Here is a 21,260-nt window from a genome sequence, read left to right as displayed (position 1 = left end):
AGTAAGAAATTTTTATAAAAAAAACATAAGTTGGGATGATGCTCTTATATTTCCCGAGTACAGTACATCCCTTCTTCAGTTAGACTCAAATACTGAGCAAACAGACCCTTTCTGTCTTCACGACACTTAATGGCTATCCAAGCACAAATTGTCATTGTTATCCATCTTTGAAGTATTAACTATTTTCCTGGTTAAAGAAGTCAGTTAAAAATAGACTGAAAGTTCTATATTTTAAGACTATCTAGAAAAAGGGGCTCATTGAAAAAGACTGGCTGACTGAATGCCTACTTCTTTTCAAATCTTTTAAAATCTTTTAACTGCTAATTTCGATGATTTTTAAAGAAACACTCCACTTTTTTGAAAATAGGCTCATTTTCGAACTCCCCTAGATTAGAGTCAAGTTTTAAATAGGGAAAATATCAAAACTCTTTGGTCATTTTTGAGCGAGATGCTAACTTTCTAATCGGATTCAATGATCTATGCTAAGCTAAGCGCTAACGCAAGACCCAGAGATCGGCTGAACGATTTAGAAAACGGTAAAACTCAACTGTTTAACTCTAGGGGAGTTGGAAAATGAGTGTTCCTTCAATATTTAGTAAAGTGTTTGTTAAGATTAAGTATTTGGTAGGATTAGGAATGTAGATTATGGTCATGCAGAATAAATGCTTTATAAGTACTAATACACAGCCGATATGTTATTAATAGGCATGCTAATAATTAATACTGAGAATTAGACCCTATACTAAAGTATTACCTTATGTTTTTCATGTAAAGTATCATATCTTATTTTGAGTATAATTCTTTTGTTACCAAACAGGATTCAGTTGTGTTCTTTCTTGATAGGTTTCATGAGAGTCACCCAAACAACTTCTGTTAACAACATTTCATCATTTATAAAAAAAAAATTACACCTCAAACCAACCAGCAGCATTACATTTGGAACAAAAGAAAACTAGCACACGCTCGTTTAGCATTTTCAGTCCTGTGTGCATTATGAGGCAGAAATGGTACTAATATCAGTGCTTGGCAGAGAAAATCTCTGCAACAAAGAGCCCTTTGGCACAATGTGCCATGATTAGTGAGTGGGTGAGTGTGAAAGCTCATTGTTTTGAACTGAACTGAAATGTAATGGTGAGGACCCAATAAGTATGAGAGCATGTGCAGCAACAGAAGGACACACTCTTTATCTTTAATCATTCCTGTGCTTTTTACTCATGTCTCCAGCCCTGCGCTGTTACCATGGAGATGCCAACGGAAGGGACCGTGTGCTAAATCCCTTCTGGTTACTGTCTTTCTGTTATTAAGGGGAATTTCAGCCATGCTACACATCGAAACAGTTCATCCAGTCATCTTTCTATACATTACTGTACACACTCATGATGGCCAGTTTTAGTCGAGTAAAAGGTCAAAACAAGTTAATCTGTGGAGCACACATGATTAGCTGGACATTTAAAATTTTAGTAACTCAATTGCGAAAACAGCAGGTCTGACAAGTTACATTTTTTCCATGAATCTGAATGAAATGGATGGTTAAGCAGATCTAATCTAAGTTCTGATCAAGATACGTTCATGACATAATTCATATGATAAAATGCTTTAGTACAAAAAACATCGGGGTCCAAAAGTCCAAGACTACACAAAAATCTGGATATCATCACAGACGGGCGATTGTAAGATTTTCGTTTCAGGGGGTCTCAGCCCCCAATGAGGGTATAATAATAATAATAGAAAAAATATGTTTAAATAAAATAAATTATTGACTTATAGGGTGGTAAACTAAACTAATTGGAGTATTCCACTGTATTGCATAAGTAGGTATAGCATTTGAGCACTGAATATAAGTAGCCAAAATATAAGTCTTCCTGAATCCTGATGTCTCTCTCTCTCTCTCACACACACACACACACACACCTGTACAAACACAAAACTTAACTGTTTCTAGTACAACCATTTTTATTTAGCTCAAGTATAAAAACATATTTTCCACATGCACTGTAATTAATGCGTTTTATATTAAAAGTAACATTTTCAAATAAAAATGGCAACATGATTGCTTTACATAGTATGTGTTTGTAAGGTAAAGGTGTAAAAGGGCTTCATTTTCGCTGGAGGAAACAGCTGTGGTGTGAGGGGTGAACGAAAACTGATTGCTCCCCCATGATACTTGTGAATTGCATTTATAACACAGAACTGCACAGATGCAGATATTATAACAATCGCTCAATAAACACACACCTTGTCCTCTGTCTCTCGGTCTGCAGATTGATGAACGCACTGAAAGACGGGGAGGAGCAGATCGAAGTCTGCCTCCATTTAATATGAAATTTAAAGGGGACTGAGGTGATCACAAATTTGTGTGCATTTTATGGAGCCAATTGCAAAATTTGTAGTGGGTCTGAGTAATCAAAAAAGGCCTAGCAACACCCATGATCAAAAATGGAGGATATCATTTCGGTAAACCTTTAAATAAAAGTTTTGGATTTTAACATTAAACACACCTTATGTAATTGTATTTATTTTTTTGCACTACACAATTTTGCACTACACACTACACAAAGTGTACTTGAATAAATGTGTGTTTATACATATGCAAATGTATACACTATATAAATGTATTATACACACATACAGTGGAGAAAATATTTATTTGATCCCCTGCTGATTTTGTAAGTTTGCCCACTTACAAAGACTTGAAGAGTCTGTAATTTTTATGGTTGGTTTATAGTAATGTATAGAGACAGAATATAAAACAAGAAAATCCAGAAAAAAACATTACACACACACACACACACACACAGCTGTTCAAAGTTTAGGATCAGTAATTCTTTCAGTAAAAGGATGTGTTAAATTGACATAAGTGATAGTAAAGACTTATTGTTAGAAAAGATTAATGGTTTAAATTGCTACATTTATTGCAAACTCAAAAATTATAAGGTTTACAATATTCTTAATAACAGTACTTTTTATTATTTTACACAAATCTTTCAAACTCTTATTTTTGGTCAAAAACTGTGACATCCCGCTGTCAGACTCGCACTAGGTGACCTGGTTTTGCCCACAGCACATCACTCTTAAAACATGCTTTGAAATATGATGTCCATATACATACTAGACATTTTAAAATTAAGATGGTTTAAAAAGGAAAAACCCATTTTAAAATATCCATCAGAAATGATTACACTTAAAGGGTGCAGGTTTTTATGTGTCATACACAAGAAACACATCTGAAGAACACATAACCTCGCTCTACAGATATAGCTGATGAGAAATGACTCCATGTGAGGGTAATTTTAAAGGAATAGTTTGACATCAGTGATGATTGATCATTCGAGAACTAATGATGCTTTCTGTCACTGACGTCAAACCTGATGAGATGCATCTAACACCACCACATTTGATTTGAGATCCTTCAGAAATTCACCTTGTGTTCTCTACTGGAAAAACAAACTATGGGTTTGTAATGACATGAGGGGCAGTAAATTAGACCAATGCTTTAAATTTTTGGGTGAACTATTGATTGATTGTTTTTGTTGCAGTGACAACACAATTAGCCTTGCATGGATGATTTGTAGCGTTGGAAAGGGTGGAAATAAGAAACGTTGAGATAAAGTCAGTATTAGTTGTACAGACAGAACACAGGCTGTTTTCCGGCCAAACTGGAAACAGACAAGAGTCCATCAATTACACACCAGAGGAAGTGTCCTTTGTAGCAGCTCCGAACATATAGTCATATTTGGATGAAAAATCATGTTAACAGGATACATTGTTTTACGAAATAACAAAACATTGAAGGGCAGAATGTTATAAAAAGTAATACAGTAAAACAATAGTGCCTGTAGATAAAGCAAATCTCCATATTAACATGGTTAGAACAATTAAAAATAACTTAAAAGTATTTATGAAAGATAGTAGGCAAATACATTCAGAACAGTAGCGTAGCCAGAAAAGAGACTCTGGGTGTGCATATGAAAATCTGGGTGTGCCACATTTATTGTCAGATTACTGTGCAAAATTTGGGGTAGTATTTTTGTCGCGCTGCTTCCGTCCAACCATACTCCTAGTGGTAATTTGCAGGTCATGTCAAAATGTAGTAAATCGTTAAATGTAATAATTTTCTTCCAAATACGATAATTTTTAACTTCTGGTACAAAACTTGGACATTTCCAATCTGGCAACACTGTTTGTTGATGTTGGGCCCGGGGAGGGAGAAGCATCCTCATCAGGGCTGCGTTCGCTGCTCAGCCCCGACAAAACGTTGCACAACGTTTTTTTAAACTGAAACGGTGATGCGTTGAACACACTGTTCTGATGACGCAAGAGTTGCAACTATGGCAGCTGAGAAGGCCATTATTTGTGTTTCCTTACCTATTTCAGACTAAAACACATCTATTAAGCCTCACATACTGACTTTATTTGTAGTTCATATGGTTTTAATACCCTGTATTTTCCTTCTCATTTTTAGGAAAAGCACTTAATTACCACTGTTTATTTCTATACCAAGTGTCATACACTTCCAATGAAAAAATGAAAAACTAAATTAAACGAATACCAATACATCTGTTAGTGGCTGCGGTGTCACGTGACAATCATGACGTGTCGCCATGGAAACAAGGGGTCAGTTAAAAAATTTGTAATTTACGCGTGAAAGGGTTGATTTAAAAATATATATATTTTCTAAGTAAACAACAATAGCCCAAGTTTAGTAAAATTTTTTATTGAGACTATAAAAAATAATTCTGCATCTATTTTTAGGTGTGCCAGCTGCCACTGTGGGTGGCACAGGCACACCCTGGCACACCCGTGGCTACGCCACTGATTCAGAAATTAAATAAATTTATTTTTAAATATCTTATTTCATTTTAACTAACTACTGTTTAAGAGGTAAGATATTTTAGATAAGATTTATTTATTTTAAAATCTCTTATACTGACCACGGCTGCAGTTATTTGCTAAAAGTTCAATTGTGAAATATTATCACATTTATAATAACGGTTTTGTATTTTTATGTATTTTGAAATGTAATTTATTAATGTGATGCAACGTTCAATTTTCAGCATCATTACTCCAGTCTTCAGTGTCATATGATGGTCAGCATCACTGTCTGTTCCTTATTATTCAACCAATTAGTACTAATTCGTTCTGCTTTCGTTGCACACAACAGAACATGGCAGCACATGATTAAAAATCAAATAAAAAAATAATATTTTCTTGAACCTTGCAAAAGGTCACCGAATGCAGTCTGAAATCCAGCCCTTGGTGTCTGTGGCTGAATATCCACAAATACGTCAGGTGTGCGGCTGTGTAAACGGCAACAGCAGAAATGTAGTGCTAATACATTGTTGTTATGGATCTGCAGGCTTCATCAAGTGTGTGGGCAGATCCAGAATAATGAGCCAGTCTCCAAGCTTGCCATGAGTCCATGGATAATATAATGAGATGACAAATGCATGCCTGGTGCTGGAATGTAATCTGACAGGAACGATTAGAGGAAAAAACAACACAGTGAAGTTTGAGGTATATACAGATCACTCAGTGTGCTCAAATAATGTGCCCCCCCCCCATCTCAATGAGCGCATGTTAACATAAACCTCTGATAACACTGTCAAGCTTTATAAAAAAAAAGTGTGTTGGGCACAGAGAACATGGCAGCTGTCTTTGTGGCTTCTTTCTGCTTCGATCGCGCTGTGAGCTTCCTGAATAAATGATTCCTCTTTCTGCTCTCAGAATACACAGATTCAGGTTTGGTTCCATTTAGTCTCACGGCTGTATCACGTGAGCTATAGAAACTGCCATTCACGGTCTCTTCCCCTCGCCAAAGATTTTCAGTCTTCTACCTGGGAATGCAGGATGTTTCTGTCTTTGTTGATACCTAGTACTCTCTGTACTATGTATGAATCTTCTCATATCCTTGTTTAGCAAGACTTTTGACAAAGTCTGGTCCACTTTGCAGTTTAATCTTGCTATGAACTGTCCACTTAGACTGCAAGAGAGACTTGATTGGCCTACATGTAAAGCAATAAACCACAATTGCTTGAGAATAGGGCAGGAGAAACTGAAACTGGACAGAACAATGTATGATTTTTTTTTTTGCTAACAAATGTCTAAAACTAAACATTCTTGAAAGCTCTAATGGAAATTTTTACACATCTAGAGAATAGTTCAGCTCGGTTCATTGTATAGGAATTTGTATTTAATTAATTAATTAATTTATTTATTTTTACAGATTTCCTAAGACTGATTAGCAATTACTATATTAATAGCAAATCATTTATTCACAATTTTATCTTGGTTTTAGTACAACCTAAGACCATTTCTCAGGTTAGGCAATTATATAATCCTCAAAAAATAAAAATACATAAATAAATTCCCCCTCACATTATATGCGTTTAGTTTTTTTTTTTTTTTTTTTTCATGAAAATGCATCACTTCTGGGACATCATGGTTATAATTGTTAAAAAAAATCTAAAATAATTTGAAAAAATGTGTCTGTTTGCCAAGGCAATAATTCTCATTTTCTTTTCTTTTAATTTGATGCATTAAAATTTGTTTAGAATTGTTACAAAAATGTTTAAAAAACAAAAAGAAATAAAAACTATATAAACAAACGTATAAAAAATGACAAAATATTTTTAAAACTTAAATGTAACTGTTTTTCAAAACAAAATAACGTCAACTTAAATTAAAATGAAAACAGGCAATAGAAAATAAAAAGTAATTCAAATTATATATATAAAAAAAATGCAACTGGCATCTCAACGATACTAAAATAAAATTTCTTGGCATCAACACATTTGAAAGCCCCTATTAGACAGCCAATACACTGGAATAGAGGTGACTTCAGTCCTTTCTTGCTGTTTTTGAGTGCAGTCGGCATCAGATGGTCCGTGAACGGTCTGTGGGTGTTTTGTGGGCGTACTGTCTGAGGCTAACGCTGCTCAATGTTCCCGAACCTATTTACTTTGGCAACTTTCCTGAATCTAAGATATGAGTCTATCACAATGTCCAAACTAGACAAGCTTCCTGCAACAAGTAATCGTTCTGCTGACGACGAACACAAATCAGCCTCCTGACGTTACACAATCAAAGCCAATCAGAAGCGGTTTCGTGAAAAGCAGGGCAGGGCTATCGGGAATAATGCTGCAGATGTAAAAACCAAGAATGTGTCAACAAAAACTTGTATCTTATCCGATATGTGGGCCGTTTCCGAGGAGAGGGCGAGTCCATGACCGGTGCACGGAGAAGATTGAATTATCCTACTGGGTGAGCAGAGGTTGTTATCAGCGCTGAGCGAGAGGAGACCCGTGACAGATGGCCATCTACACCGCCTCAGCTGACTGCTCTCTTCCTCCTTCTCCCAGATTCCCTATCTCCATGTCTCACTGCCTCAGCAGACAGCTCAACACAACACCGGCAGTCAGGAGGAACAGACAGCAAATGAGATCACTGCTACAACCTCACCATCATTGTCTTTCTATTTTCATCTCGCTCGCACTTTTTTCTCTCTCTTCACTTCCTGTCAGTTAATGTTAGACTGGTTTAATAGCAATACAATTCTCAGAGCATGCACTGGCTTCCCATAAGCAAAATGACAAAAGGCACTGTTCCTCAAAGCATTACGGTCAAAGGATGCCATCATGGTTCAGCTATAGACAGAGCAAAACAAACAGCAACTATAGCAGCGTCACAAATTAAACGGCACTTATAAATTAGTAAAAGCACTTAAGTTTAGAGGCCAGTTTGTTATTTTTTTGTTATTTCCGCAAACTAAAGTGTGGCCAAATTTCTTTGAAGATGTGAGTGGCTCAAGCCTGTGCATCTTATCCTGGCACCACATCACTTCTTGAGAGTTGCCAGAGAACTGAAATGACGTTGCTAGGGTGTTTAGAACGGTTGCTAGGTCAGTGATCCCTTCAAAAAGTAAAAAAAGGCCTCTTTTCAAAAATAAAGCATACAAACTGTCCAGGAAAAGTTTTGCACCAAGGGCAATACGTGCAATAAAAAAAATTGAACTCAAATAAACCCTGGTCCATTTTAATGACATCACACTTTCCCATCTTGCTATATTTTGAAAATGCTACGGTTTACAGTTGTTTTGTGTCTGGCCGAGGCTAAAGGGGACACGGTATCGAAAAAAGGGGACACGGCTGTTAATGCATTCAAGGTAACTACTTGCTTCTTAAGAGCAAAACAGCTCGGCATTTACAGAAATCATCTATTATTATTGAGAGAGCTATATGAGTGTCTGGCTACATAAACAGAGAGGGATAAAGAGGCAAATTAAAACGAAGACAGTGAAAAGGAAGCAGCAGAATTAAATCAACAGAACAAACATCACGATCTGAAGGAAGGGTGAAATGCAGTTTGAATATCGGGCTGATGAAATTGCGCCTTTCACATTTAGTTAAAGATATTTCCTTTCAGAAGACAATAATCAAGCGACCCACATGTCATATTTCATATCAATGCGTCCTGCAAGGCAGCAACATCCTCCAGCACAACAAAATTAAGCCATGCACAGTAAACAGATAAAAGAAAGATAGATGCTCTGATCATGAAGGCAACAATGAGTCCAGATAGAGGGACAGAGGGCAAAACAACATTAAAGACCAAGAAATAGTTTAACACAATTTTCTTTCCTGTGTTGACGCAAATCCCACTGACACAGGAAGTTGAAATGGGACATTTAGGCTTTGGTGTGCATGAGAGCAGGGCCGTAAACACAATGAATTATATTTATAATAACATATGGCTAAAATATTACTTCATGATGTAGCTCTCTGTTAAGGGGTAATTTACTCCAAATAAAAAATTCTGTCATTAATTACTCACCCTCATGTTGTTCCAAACCCATAAGACCTCATTTTGGGAACACAAATGAAGAGGTTTATAATGAAATCCGAGACATTTCTGACCTTCCATAGAAAGCAAGGGAACTACCAATTTCAAGGCCCAGAAAGGTAGTAAGGACATCATTAAAAAGGTCCATGTGACATCACTGGTTTAACCAAAAATTAACGAGGCTACAGGAATAAACAAATATAACTGCTTAATTCAACAATTTCCTCTATGTTGTGGTACGCTCGTGAATGCATGTCGAAGACTGACAAGGAAGGCAAGAAACTGTTGAATAGAGTAGGGCTGGGCAAAAAAATCAAATGCGATATATCTCGATATAGCAGTATATCTCCAGCACGTGCCTTCAGATCCGGGTTGCCAGGTTTTCACAACAAAGCCTGCCCAGTTGCTTCTCAAAACTAGTCCAAAACTAGCCCAATCACGTTTTCAGGGGGTTCCCCGATAAAAAATTGCATCCCAGGGATAAAATACGTTGGTTTTTTTGGCAGGCTTGCTTTGGTAAAATGTGCATTTTAGGGGCTAAATACCACGCTATTGGGATTGGGGTAGCGCGCAAATGAGGATTGGAGCCTGTAGAAGAAGAAGAAGTCTCCATCCACAAACAGATGCACATTGTCTGCAGATATAAAAGGTATTTCATTGCACTTTAACAAGTAATCTGAATGGCCGATATATGTGCAATATATAAAACGAGACCTCACTAACTAAGTTTAATGCCACAGTTATCACAGAATGCATCTGATTCTTGTTTCTGTGGCGGTACGTCTCAGACTCATCATGAGACGCGAGGTCTGGAGCGCTGTATGACTGATGCATCAGTTCAGCTTTACTCCAAATATATGAACTTACCCATTTTGAATACTTTATATTTAGCGTGTTTATGTCCAATATTAGTGTTAAATGAAAGCTACTATTGATTTTCACCATTGACTGATTTTGCAATACATTTGACTGATAACTTCATGCGCAGATGCAGCAAATTTGTCACAGGAAACGCGTTATTACAGTTGCGTCCTACTATTTTTATATTTAACGTTAGTTTATTAGTATGTTTGAAAGTATATTTTTTCAATTACTGGTGACTCCACAGGTTCTCTCTCATGCACCTGCGCGGTTTAAAACACTAAATAGTTCTACTATGACAAGAACAAAGAGTCTCTCTCTTGCTCCACCCATGCACGATAATATCGTGTATCGTCGATCTCATGGGCTAACGATATGATGATCTGAAAAATGACCATATCCCCAAAACAAAAGGGAACCCTGCCAAAAAAAATTGGATTTTATCGCCTGGAACGAAATGCGATTGGGCTAGTTTTGAGAAACAATTGGGCAGGTTTTGTTTTGAAAACCTGGTAATCGTGATCTGAACGCACATGCTGAATATATACTACTAATCACAGCAGCGCCTTTACTGACAAGATGTGCATGAAAAAAAAAATTTTTTTGCACAGCCCTAAAATAAAGTAGTATTCTCACAGCTTCATAAAATTGCATTTGAGCCACTGATGTCACATGGACTATTTTATTGATGTCCTTACTACCTTTCTGGGCCTGGGAGTTTTGTTGTAGTCTATGGAGGATCAGAAAGCTATACTTTGTATACAGCACAACACTTCAGTTTTCATGGTGACATTGTGCAAAGATTTATAATAAGTAGTAAATATTAAATATTTGACGATGGTTTTATCTCAGCAATATTAAACAATCAGCAGTTATAACCACTCATGCAAACTACTCAACTTGTATTATTTAGCTGTTCGGAGTTGAAAATATAATCTTTATTTTTGTGATTAATAAAGGCTCCTTTACAACTGAATGTGAAGCATTACTGGAGCCATTTTTAGCATCTAAGGGTGAATATGTGCATACTATAAAGAAAATATTATGGCAAATAAACAATTTGAGTAAATTCAAATTATTTTACTGTTCTTCTGTCTTTATTGCCTTAAAACTCTTCAAATATTTTAATTGCTCATGGTGAATTCAGAAAAAAAGCCAATTGAAATAAAACTATATGCGGTTAAAATTAGTCATGGACATTTTAAACCTGTAAATCATCTACAAGTTTATTTTGTCAACATTTATGAGAATACCCACATAAAAATAGCTTTAAAGCTAAGAGAGACACATGGACTAAAACCCACAAAACTCTTGTCACGAGGCAACAGGAACAATCCAGTTTAGAGACCACAAACCCACAGGCCTCCATTTGATAACCCTCAGCACAAACTAAAAGACCCTCACAGCTTCATGTTAGAAAATCTGCATAAAACTTACAGCACTGTTTCTGGGAGACATCTAGCAACACTGCAGAGAGACTCCATCAAGGTTGTGTAGTGCGTTAGGTTTCATCATTTTAATTCAGAATAAGCAGTTCACATCTAAACTGTTTGTTTATCCAACAGATCAAAGCGATTGCGCAAATAGCAGTAGTGAGAGTCAAACAAGCTTTAACAAGAAATTTTCAAATCCTGTCATGTCACGCGCAAGCCAAGCATGCTGGGATCATCTACTTCTGCATTGAATTTCATGCAATATTTAACTTGACATCAACAAGTGATTAGCTTAGCGATTCAGCGTATTGCACCCTATTCAAACGTATAATTTACACAAATCAAAAGCTTTCACACACACACACACACATTACACAGTATAATCTATGCTCTCTGAAACGACACATGTAAGCATAAATAGGATTCATTTGCAACCTAAATAACACGAAAATGTGTAATAGTGGGTAATGTGATTGTGGGAATGATCGAAATAGCCTGCAATGAATTTTATGCCAAGAGAAACTGGGAATGTAACCTTATCTTGCAGGAAGTGTGCAAGGAAGCATTTTCCTGTTTGAGCTCATGATTTTTAGACAATGGTGGCTCAAATTTCAATATCAAAAAAGCTGCACACAGGCAAAGGGGGATTCATACCCTGGGCAATGACAACAATTACAGGTCTCTTTTTCAGCTGAGAGCTGCAGTTTACATATCTGAGCTGTCAAACAAACCCCAGCCCTCTGAGGCCCATGAACCGGAGATCACATGATCAGATGTGAAAGGACAGTAAGAATCAGCTCAGCTGACCAAAGGCCGAGCACTGGATCACAGGAAACAGTCAATTCTCGACAAATGAAAAGGGGAACAGGGTTGTACTTCACGTCCACTCATCGGTTTCATTTAATCATGCTCAGCTACACGCTATAATTACGCCAGAATCAGGAATGAAGAAGTACACTTAAAGCACTGACCAGCAAGATCGGCTTAGTTGTAAATGTTGCATTATTAAATCACTTTTGACCACTGGTATTTATAACAAGTTATTATTTTTAGTAGGCTAAACATCTCCAGTATCATGCCATGGAAAACTATGAGTAAAGGAAAGATCTGATTCAGAACAAAGTAATTACGTTCAACAAGAGATAAGTCTCACTGTTTTTTGTTTTGTTTTGTGTGTGTATCTGTGTGTGTGGAGGTGTAGGTGTATACATACATTTTTTTTTTTTACTTTATTTTTTTCTAAATTATTTTTCAAAAATGTATATAATCATATTAATTAATAAACAAAATCTAATAAACAAATAAAACATCCTTAAATCTCTTTTAGAATTTAATGATTTTAATTCCATACATTTTAAATTACAAAGCATATCATCATCATTTGGAATACAAATCTGAACTGAAAATGTACTGAAAGTTGTCCATTGTATATTTTTTTTTTTATTGCCATTGATGGTTCCGAGAAGAACCTGCATGGAATGCACAAAAAGGATCCTTAAAGATTCTTTAAATTATTTAAAATGTTTTTCACATGAATAAATCTGGACTCTTAAGACGAAAGTGAGGAGAAAGTGAAGGTAAGAGAGCGCAAGCGAGTAATATCAAAAATCCATACATAATAAAACATACCCAAAACCATAACCACTCACAACTCCTCCAGCATTTTGCACATCCGCAGTCACCTGCACAGAATCAATAACCGAATCTCAAAGAGAAACTACACTCCTATGGGAAAACACTGTTTAGTTGTTCATTTTCAGATGATGTTTTATTTAGATTTTCTGATGCTGGATTCAAAGCCACTCCTAATTAACTCAGGCCAGTCCAAACTAATTAGTTTGCTGACACTGGGACCTCTGTGTTCCCCCGTGACCCTCCGGACTGTTCCCTCGTGTCTAAATGCAAATGAGTGGTCATTAATAGATGATAAACAATCCGCTACAGCCTCCGAAACCCACTGAAGATGTAGTCCACAATTATATGCACCAGAATGACACTAGAAATGCTGAACACATAATCAGACATACAAGCCAGCTACTGTGCAAATATTTATGATTATGATAATGATATGTGTGCGTTAATGACAACACAGTACTTTTTTTTTCCATAATCAGGATGCATTAATTTAACTAAGGCAACAGCAAATATTTCTGCCGGTTATTTTTTTTTACTTTTTTTTTTTTTTTATCCTGAGGGGGGGAATTACAATGGTTTCCACAAAAATATTAAGGAGCACAAATATTTTCAACATTGACAAATTTTAACGAAGCAGCACGTCAGCAAATGATTTCTGAAGGATCATGCGATACCGATTGTGCCGTCACAGGAAGAAATTTCATTTTTTTATTAAAACTCACCAGCCATTTGATGCTAAATGCAGGTATACCAAATTATATTCGTTTAAAAATATACTATTTCATATAAATACACATTGATGTACAAACATGAAAATGTTCTTATATGTTCTGTGTGTTTTTTAAATGCTTGTATGATTATAAAACTCGAAATCCTTCTGAAGCCCTTCAGGACACTGCAGCTCGTCCCAAACAAACAGATTTTGCAACAGTTAAGCGAAGTGATCCACAGATACCTGCTCCGTGTGTAGGAAGCAGTGAACACTACATATGGCCCCTGCTAATTGCATGGCAAAGTGGTAAAGAAGAGAAACAGCATGGCAGTAATGGGGATAATCTGTAACATACAGCAGAACCCTCAGGCCTTCCAGTCACTTCTCCCTCAAATCACTGAGTCATCCCTAATGAGGCTGTCTGGACTCTGGAGCATAGACGACCGGATCGTTTGGTTTCACACAGGCACACTTCCTGTGTATGCTCATGACTTCCTCTCTCCAACAGGTTTTAAGCGGGTGGGGAGGGGGCACATGTGATCACTAATCTCTGTCTGCCCCCTCCCCCCACAACAAGGGGATTTCACACAAAGCCTCCGATTCTGTGTGTCTGTCAATGATGCGATTTGCTCGTGCACCACCGCAGACACGTGTGTCTCTATCACTGGGATGTTTTGGCTGAGCGACTGAGACGTCTGAGGCAGAGAGTAAACGGTGTAATGATGAACAGTCTCATGATGTGGCAGTATATTAACAGACAGTATTTAGCAGTCTATTATTGAGATTTAATCACACATAATGGCTTTGGGAGACAGTACTATCACTGAACTAATGTGGCTGTCATTGCAAACAGACATAAAGTCACAAATGAGTCGCAGGTCTGGTCTGATGTTCTGGTCGCAGATAGCATTGCTAAACGCAAATCATAACATGCAAAGTCGGCAAAAAAGGGAAAAATGTGTTCCGTATAATACAACCCAGAAATAAGGTTTCACTTCCAACAGGAACAAACATGGTCTGTGTCAACCACAATGTGTTTTGTGAATTGTTGACTGTGTTGAAAGCATGAAACTAAGGTGCACAATACATTTGCTAAACATTGTTTAAGTGAAGTGTTTATTGGATATGTTGGCTGGTTTTGGACCTTTTAATATTTTAATGTTTATGCTCATTTGACCTATTTTATATTACCAATGCAACCACCTAATGTTTACTTAATATTAATCTTTAAAACACTAATAATGCTATTAAATCTAATCTTTGGCAAATCTCCACAGAATAACCATTTTCAATAGTGTACATTATAGGGGTGCACCGATCACGATCGGCGATCGTTATGCGCATCTCGTCAGTAAAGCCGGTTTTCTAATGAGCCGTTAATTCCATCAGGTGTGTGATTTCACATAGAGCAGCTGTTACTACACAGAGCTGTTGTTAATAGAGAAGATGCGCAAATCCACTTAATTTTCAGCGTTTTTTGGTGCATCTTCTCTATTAACAACGGCTCTGTGTAGTAACAGCTGCTCTATGTGAAATCACACACCTGATGGAATTTACCGCTGATTAGAAAACCGGCTTTACTGACGAGATGCGCATTAACGATCGGCCGATCGTGATCGGAGCACCCCTAGTACATTATAATTTTGTGATGCCTAAATCCAATTGCTATATTTAAAACACCTTAATGTTTCATTTGTAATTCAGACAAAACACTATAGAATTTAATATCAGCCATTTAGCAGTCTTTGGCCATTAGACGAAAACAAATATCGGCTTATCGGTATCGGCCAGAATAGTAATATTGGTGCAATCCCACAGTAAAACCATTCAAATTTTTAAGATATCTAGAAAAATGGTCAAATTCAGCGAACGGTGTTAATATTTTTGCATAATGTTAGGTTCCTAGCAATATTCATACAATTTGATTGTTAATTTAAGGATATTTTTTATATGAAAAATCATTTTGGTACTGTATTTACACAACTTAATGCCAAATATAAAATACAGATGCCTGGTTTGTAAGTTTGCAAAAACCAAAAACTATATTACCAATTCGCTCAGAAACTAAAGTATTGGGGATTAACATGACAATACTATTTCTTCAAGACGTCATGTTTAATTTAATGTGTCACTTGCCATTTCCTTATAATTATTTGTGAAACTGACTAGCACATTCTGAGTTAAAATGGTTTCAAAGTAAACTTTACACCAATGTTTTTTTTTTTCAGTGTGCATAATTATTGAGTTTGTTAGGATGTCTTCTACCCTGAAAAACACTACCCTGAGGGTTAGACACAGAGCTGAAAATAAAGCATGTGCTCTATATTTGTATGATAAACCTGTCCGGTAAGTCAGCATAACATGAGACAAACCAAACAAATTCAACAGTAGTCCTGTCTTACTGCAAACATGAAAGCTCTCACCTGAGCACACATAAACTGTACAGCGAGGAGTAGACAGCAGAAAGGGAGGTCATTCAGGAAACACAAGCGGGGAATAGAAAGCACATAAAAGCACAACAAATGTCAGCATTGTTGATTTAAGAAATAAAGCCCTCGGCTCCCAGCTGATGCTGAAACTGCCGCACTAGTGCACAGAACCTGCCTCATCTCCATAACACAACAACAGGCCTCAGAATAGCAACCATGGAGACAGCAATCTCACAGCTCTCCTTTCACACGAGCACAATCGCACACACAAACACACACACAGCCTCGGACTTAGTAGTTTGACAAACAAAGGAAAGACAACACAGAAACATAACAGCATTGTACCTGAATCTTCATTTTCCAACAGGAATGCATTGGTGAATCCTTTCGAAGGAGGTTATCCCCTCCGTTACACACACACTTAACAAACAAAGCCTCGCTGGAGAGGTTACATGTCCCCTCTGTAAATCCTGTGGGAGAAGTGAAGCTGATAAACACGAAAGTGGTGCGGAGCAGGATGCAACAGAGGCAGATCCAGCTGTCCTACATCCAGGTTTCTTTCACAACGGAGGCAGATGCACACAGAGCGACTGAGAGATACTAGCCTGGGCTTGCTCTCTCAGCCGGTAAGCCCAGCAACCAGCCACTTCCGCCAGCTGACTCCAATCAGCAGGGACAGCCCGATGCCTCATGCATTATTCATGAAGGGGGCGGAGTCGAGCATGCTCTTTGGCCGACTGTGTTCCAAATCCCCATCCTCCTAACCCTCAGTCCCTCCCCCTCTGACTGTCACTTGTCCCTGTGCTGGGTTAATGTGCAGCCTGCCTTCCTTTCTCATCCTTCGCTGGATTCAGTTTGCTGGTTGTAATGTAGTTAAGACTACATGCTCATGCAGAAAATGTCAAGAACCTCTGATGATCAGTCACAGCAATTATTCTAATTTATCCAAAAACACTGATTAAAAAAAAAAGCACCAGAGTGCTAGGCAGTGAAAAACAAAGTCAAAGGTAGACCGTAGAGAGGTTTGGGTCATGAGGACGGCACGTCAGGGAGCACAAATTGCAGAATTTAAAGTGTAGGAGAAGTGATATTGCTGAAACCAAGGACATTCGGGAATTACATCACATACATAAGTCAAATACTAAAACAGAATGTTTTAGAAAACAAGTAATTAAATTAAATAATGAGGATTAATGATATGATATGAACAAAATATATGAGTAAAATAAGATATATATTAAATAGTAAATATATATAAAGAAATATATATTAAAATGTCAAAGAAAAAGAATCATAAAATTTGCATATATACCACTTAAGCTATCTAAAAATTTAAATAAAATATAAAAATAAAATAAAACAATCAAATAAAAACATTCAATTAAACACTAGAAAACTGAGTCTCAGAAAGCAAGTTTCTTAAATTATATTAAATTCACCTTATTAATGTTCTCTTTTTTATTTAGCACAGATGAAGCTAAATAAATTAAATAAACAATGTTTAAAAAATCTACAAAATAATAATGTGTCATAAATGGATTTTTAAGCAATGATGAAGCTAAATAAAATGCTATACAATTTAACACACACACACACACACACACACACACACACACATATATATATATATATATATATATATATATATATATATATATATACACACATATCTCAATAAATATATTTCATATATACTCGATAAGACAACATTTACACAACTAATTTACACAATTTCTAAACTGAATTTACACAAACCAGTCAGTTCAGCAGTCTACATGTTAGTCATTATTTTGTCTTGTGAAATACACTTCAATATCTGTTCTGCAGCTTGCTTTGGTTAGTACCTAATAAAAAGATAAACTCAATATTTATTATCTCTTACATAGATATAGATTCCACAAGGGGGTTGTAAACTTCTGAGCCGTACACAACTTTCATGATGTGAAAACTCTTGCCCTCCACTGCTTCAGAAGAGGAAATCTATGATTAAATAAGGTTGGTCACAGTTGACCTGAACTAATAATGATGAAGCACTTTCCAGTGAAGCAGTTATGAAGTACTATACAAGCAGCAAGAAAATCCTGCTCCAAGTACCTACACTGGGAGGCTGTGGGTGTGAAAGTGGGTCCTGTGTGTTCACCTGAGCTCTATGTACTATTAAAGAGCACATCAAGCCCTAAAGCTGCATAATGAACTAAGTGCGGCCTGTACCTTTCACTTTCATGAGACTGCCCTGCTAAATGGCTCATGCTCTTAAAAACCTCTGCTCGCCGCTATTTAAGTCCTTTACGGACTTTGCTCTGTCAACACAGTATAGATTACTCATTAAAGCACCTGAATGGAAAACAGACAGGGTTTTCTTTGTGTGCTGTGAGGTTGGTAAATACTGCTCAGAAACTGGACTCATATTTTGTAGTACAGCTACTGAGATTTTTGCAGTGACTGAGAGGAAAACCTCCACTGTGATTGCATTGATATTTAAATGTGGCAAAATGTTTAATAAAAACAATGACATTCAGATGAGTCGCAGTTCATTACAAAATATTTCACGTTTTGTTGTTCAGGTTTCATGCAGTGCTGAGCAAATCTGCACATGATGTGACAACCCATAATCAAATTAAATGATGACAGGACTCCTGTGGTGACGGGAAAGTCCTAAAAATACACAAAATCAGGTTTATCTTCACAATGACCACTGAAAGTATGATTAAGATTATGTCCGAGTAAGATCTACAGTGTGATTTGCTTTTTGAGCTCCAAGTTGTGACGCATATGTGAAGTATTCCTTGTATAAATCTCCCAAAACTGAAATATGAGGAACAATATCACAATGTGTCGTGATGTTTTATTTTTATGACGAGAGCTGGTTCATCATTCATGTGATGCTGGAAGTGATATGATGGCTTTACAGCTCGTCACGAGGAGGAAACAGCAGGGGAATTTAATTTTTTATTTATTGAATAAAATGCAAAATGCCATTTCAAAGCTCTTAAGAAATATCTAAAGCCAGTACATTCTCTGAATTTGTGTGTTATTATTTTCTAAATAATTCTAACATAATTAATAATACACAAAAGTGAAATGAAATTATTTCATTAATTACTAACTTTTATTTAATTGCTGTGATAGTTTTAACACTAAAATGATATTTTTCCAGTGTGTCAAAAATAACAAACTGTTTAACATTCATAAAACACCTGTTTTCTTATCTGAAATATTTAAAGCGGTTCAATAAATAAAATTAAAATTAAAAAAAATTTGAGCACTGATCTTATTTTTTCTAATTGATAATATTAAAAAAGTAAAACGCTTCATGGTTAGTTAATTACATTCAAAGCCGGTAAATGTCCTGACTTGATGTGGAGTGCTATCTGTCAGCACAAATAAGAGAAACGGTGCTAAAAGCATTGAGACAAGTCTTTCAGCAGACTGTTGAAAAATAAAGGGTGGTGGCACAGAGAAACACAGAGAAGAGACGAGTGAAATGAGGCACTGAGACACCGACTGTGAGACACTTTGAGCTAAATGTAGTGAAGAGGATATCAGATAACCCCTGGGGCATGAAATTGCGATGTAATAGTCCTTTCAGTTCATATTCTAAAAGAAAGCCAACCCTTCTCACAGGGGCCAAGGGTTGCCAATCCACACCGAATCTCTGAAGGAGACAGAAGATGAGACTGTGCAGACCATCAACAAATTGGTCCTGTAAGCTCAAACTCATTTACATTTGACTGAAAGAAAAGCAGGATGGACTTTCTACATCAGCAGCGTTCAAATCTACATTGTCATTTCACAGCTCTATTGTGGTCCAATAGATAGAAACTTTTAAGTGACCCCTTTTGAAAATACAAGCTCTGCTTTTGGGATGTTATTTTTGCAGGGAAAGCACATCTGAAGCAGGTCACCCACTTACACCCCAGTGATGACTGCTTTACTGTGAGCCGCGGATATAAATCAATGCCAGTTACTCAATTCCCATCAATCAGTTCTCTTCAAAACATCAGCCAGTTCAACGAGAAAATTAACACTAATATTCCGTAAGCACCAATTCATTAGAACTTAATGCAATTATGTATTAAGAAATGATATTACATTTTTACAAAAAACATTTTATATATATATATATATATATATATATATATATATATATATATATATATATATATATTATATAAAATAGCTTTTAAGGATGTATAAGGCATCTCTGCTGGATTCTCTTAATGATACATTAATTTCAAGGCCTTATAGACACATTAATTCAGCAGGGGCAGATCCACGAGGGATCATTTCAGTCCAAAAGGCTTGATTTTATACTGCATATTAATTTAAAACTAACATAAAAACTAATGTTATGGGAAGTGATGCAAAACAAGGATTTTAAATCATACTAAATAGAGAAGAGATTCCTGTCAAGACAGGAACATGTACATTTTTGTTTGTCTTCTTTTATATGCCTCATCGATACTAACACGTTTATGACATTTATTATCATGACATTTAACATTCAGTTAACGTCTTCCTTTTGCCTTTTTTAAGCTTTATTACACGAACAAGCCTAAAACATGAAGATATACAGAGATTATCTATAACAAGAGCTGAAAGGAATTTGATGACTGACACTGACATAAACAATGAAATATATTATATTATCCGTCAGTATAGTTAGTATCAGTAGCATATTAGCTATATTGGAATTTAAAGAAGTATCGGAACATTTTTATGTTGGGTTCACCCGAACCCTAACCCTAACCCTAACCCTAACAATAAAATAAAATAGCCCTTTTTATATTTCTATTATGTTTTTTAACTAATGGATTTCTGAACTGTTGTCACTATTATGTAATCTATAAAAAAGTCTATGCATAATACAGGGGTTTGTTGAGGGTTAAATTAAGATTTCTGAGAAATTGGCAGATGATGTGAAATGCAAATATTATATATTATATATTATATATACTGAAACCTAAATGGAACAACACATTCCATTACGACTGCCTAAGACAAGACAACAAGACGGCTCACTAGGTTCTGAAGCAGACCCAATGTTTTTGAGAACAGCAAATTATTAGGGCATCCTTGAAGAGAAGTGGTCGAAGCTGAATCATAAAAACACATCACATCTCTGAAGGGTCTTTGTCTGCTGATTGTGGAGACTGGCCTGGCGGCATGAAACATATCTCATTTCAAGTGAAATCAATAAGGGGCTTTGACAGTCCTGTCTGCGTGTCTAACCTTGGCAGTCTATTAGTTTAATTAGGGGAGATTAGACACTATTAAATGGCCTGCTTCAGTGAGATGAGCATAAACAAAGTTTAAAAAGCCGCTCCATCTCTATTCCCAGGGTAGGCTGTA

The 21,260-nt window shown here is 36.4% G+C and overlaps 1 protein-coding gene across 4 annotated transcripts in view; it reads right to left on the bottom strand.

Moving 5' to 3' along the window:
- Positions 1–21,260, bottom strand: part of LOC127969993 (E3 ubiquitin-protein ligase MARCHF8) — a 91,029-nt gene that overhangs the window by 23,830 nt on the left and 45,939 nt on the right. The gene's annotated exons all lie outside the window — the stretch shown is intronic.

The sequence above is a fragment of the Carassius gibelio genome, chromosome B13, assembly GCF_023724105.1.
Source record: "Carassius gibelio isolate Cgi1373 ecotype wild population from Czech Republic chromosome B13, carGib1.2-hapl.c, whole genome shotgun sequence".
Classification (NCBI taxonomy): Eukaryota; Metazoa; Chordata; class Actinopteri; order Cypriniformes; family Cyprinidae; genus Carassius; species Carassius gibelio.
This window is presented reverse-complemented; position numbering and strand designations above follow the sequence as displayed.